Genomic DNA, 3,452 nt, shown 5'->3' with positions numbered 1-3,452 from the left:
CTGAGTGTGTGGCCTCTTGAGACTAGGCAAGGTGGGTGTCTAGGCTGATTTGGGGCAACACTTTTTGGAAAGGGTAGAGTGGAGTCTTTCTCCAAGAATCACTTTCGTCTTAAAATCTTTCTCAAGTCCTTAAAGTCTGGGCCATAGCAATGCTCTCCTGTCCCGTTGTTGGGTACAGGGCAGAGGAAACCTCCTTCACTGGTCCTTAAGATAAGCTGCATGGACACTGTAACTGTTTCCTCAGCAGGGGCATGGTGGGTCATTCCCCCAATGGATTTCCATTCTGAGGGGCAGGAGGCAGCAGGGGGTGGTGGGAAACCCAGACTCTGTCGTCGCTGTCGTCATTTTCATTGGCTATTTGAATGCTGTGTTCATTTGGACAAGTGGGGTGAATGAACACTGAGATTGTGGGTGTGTCGAGAAGAGAGGGAAGCAGAGTTGTGCTGGGCTGGGACTTTCACTGATTGGAGACACCAGTAGTGCCCCAGTCAGAGGAGCCAGGAGTGACAGGGACCTGTATTGCTCTGGCTACTCGGCCCATGCAAGCCTGCACTAATTTATGTCAGTTTTGCCTTTTGTAGAGCTTGATGTAAATGGAATTTATCTGTCTGTGCTTTCATTGTCTGTTATGTGTGTGTGGTGGTCAGAGGACAACCAGTCAGTTCTTTTTACATAGCCCTGGCTGTCCTGGAACTCATTGTGTGTAGATTAGGCTGGCTTTGAACTCAGTAGGATTAAAGGAGTGTGCCACCGCACCAGGATGGCCCTTGTGTTTTTTTTTTGTTTTTTTTTTTTGTTTGTTTGTTTGTTTTTTTGAGACAGGGTTTCTCTGCGTAGCTTTGCACCTCTCCTGGAGCTCACTTGGTAGCCCAGGCTGGCCTTGAACTCACAGAGATCCGCCTGGCTCTGCCTCCCGAGTGCTGGGATTAAAGGCGTGCGCCACCACGCCCGGCCTTGTTTTGTTTTTTGAGACAGGGTTTCTCTGTGTAGCTTTGCACCTTTCCTGGATCTCACTCTGTAGACCAGGCTGACCTCGAACTCACAAAGATCCGCCTGCATCTGCCTCTTGAGTGTTGGGATTAAAGGCGTGCACCACCACCACTGCCCGGCAGGATGGCCCTTGTTTTTAAGACAGGTCTTAATCTGAAGTCCATGATGGTTTTGAACATGTGATCCCTGTGCCTCAGCCTTCCAAGTATTGAGATTACAGGTCTGAGCCATTACAGCTGGTTTAAAATGTAAAGAATACTGTAGTTTGACTTATTTTTCCTAAAGTGGCATGGCACAAAATCAGTAAGCTAGTAGAAATTGTTCAAGTGTCAAATATTGAGGCAATTATGTGTTGCTTGTAATCCCAGCTCTTGGGAGATAGAGGTGAGTGAAGGTCATCTTGGTGCCTGTAGCAAGTTGGAAGCCAGCCTGGGATATACGCAACCCTGTCAGAAAGACAGCACAATATTAGAATTTTGATCCCATGGGTCAGTGATTATTTTGGTCCTGAAACCAAAGGGTAAATTACTAGTGTCCTGTAGTGTGGAGTATTACTAGGCTGTGTTATCCTGGATTGAATGCATTTTAAACAAATCTTGGAGGGAGTCGTGTGGTATTTGCTGTACTGTGGTAAATGTGTACTGTGCTAGCCCCTTTCTGGACTCACAGGTTACCCTCAGGGAGGGGCGCATGCTTCTGACTTTTCTGTGATGAGAAGGAGTGAAAAAGGATAAATGGGTGCATACTATTCCATCAAGGCCATATGCTGATATCTAATGTGGGGGCCAGGAAGGTCACACAGAATTGTATTATTTCTTCTATTCATGTTTACAGTAGAGCAAACTGGACCTTGTCTTCAGAGGTCAGACTTGCTGCCCCCCCATGGAAGCCTGGAGCTGGAGGTTTCTCGGCAATAGGTGGTTTCTGTGCTGGCTTTTTCTTCCCTTTCCTTGTCCTCTGAAGAATTTGTTTTGGTCAGCCCTGAGATCAGTGGTCAGCCCCATTGTCCCGGGTGGCTATAGGTGCCATTGTTAGGGTTGGCAGCCCTGGGCTAGGCCTGTTACCCTTACTTAATAGGCACTGCTGGATGTTAGCCCGCGTGTGCACCCTGTTTTAGTTGAGTCTGTATCTGGATGTTAGCCCACATGTGCACCCTGTTTTAGTTGAGTCTGTATCTGGCTTTTCATGGGCCTGGTGTGTCTAGCCATGTTCTCAGTCTTCAGTCTCCCAGGCACTGGCTTCTCCAAGGAAAGTCATCATCATTCAGATTGGGAAGAAAAGAGCGGTGATTTGTAGGCTACAGGGCCCTCCCATGGGAGGACCTGAGTGGGGACAGACTGCCAGCTCCCAGTAGGGCTGGCATCACCCACCCCCACCCACCCCCGGTGGCAGAGGGCACCAAAAGGATCATTGCTCCTTACCTTGCTAGACCATGGCCAGCCGCTCAGCCCAGCCCTGCTGCGCAGGCTCCGTAATTTCTGAATTTGGAAAGTGCTGTGGCAGAAGGCTACCAGGGCCCGGTTTGGGCTGCTTAGTAGGAGTCTGCCTGGCTGAGATGGTTCCTGGATCTGTGGTGGTTCGCCCATCTCGCAAATTTTGTTGGCTTCTCTCTGTCCCTTGTCCTCTTGGGTGACCAGCTCATTAAACTCCAGAGCTGGTCTTTGTTTTGTGGCCTTTGGGATAATGAGCCCACTCTGAAACGGGAGCTGCTAGGAGGGCAGGAGAGACAGCTGACAGCCTGAAGTCAGTGACTGAGGCCCCAGCCTAGGGCCTGCACCCCAGGTCTGGTCACATTCCTGAGGGACCTGCCCTCATGGCCCAAGGATGGCGTGGGGGAAGGGCTGGCAGAGATGGGTTCCTGGCTGCTTCAGGCTCCTTCTACTGACTTCCAGGGGAGACCAGGCTGTTGTGTATGGAGAACAGGGACCCAGAATCTCAAGATTCCTCGTCCGTAGGACCCAGAGGGTGGTGGTGGGAACACCCCTCACCTGGGGCTGCTGTTGACTGTTTTGTAGGGGCGAGCCTCTAGACAGATGAACTGAGTTGCCAAGAGGAGAAGGAAAAGGCAGCAGATTGGTTCTTAGAAATAGCCCTTCCACTAGGTTCCATTTGGACCTTTTGTTATGTAAATATGACCAACCTTGCTTTAGCCATCCCAGGATGGCCTCCAGGTGTCTCTCTGAGACAGGGTCTCTCCATGGCTGCCCTGAACCCCTCTTATGTAGAGCAGACTGACTTGGAACTTACTTGCAGATATCTGCCTGCCTCTAGGAATACTAGGATTACTAGTCCTAGTACTAGGAATCGAGGCTCTGGGATTAAAGGCATGGGGCATCTACAGTGTACTTTAGGGGTTAGGTAGTACCCCCCACCTGCTCACACCTGGTACTAAGTCTCCCATTCTTTTTCTCCTCTTGCTTTGTTGCCCCAGGTGCTCATGGGAGTAGAATATGTGACCCTTC

The sequence above is a fragment of the Peromyscus leucopus genome, chromosome 12, assembly GCF_004664715.2.
Source record: "Peromyscus leucopus breed LL Stock chromosome 12, UCI_PerLeu_2.1, whole genome shotgun sequence".
Taxonomy (NCBI): Eukaryota; Metazoa; Chordata; class Mammalia; order Rodentia; family Cricetidae; genus Peromyscus; species Peromyscus leucopus.
The sequence above is the reverse complement of the archived record's forward strand: the minus strand, read 5'-3'. Positions refer to the sequence as shown.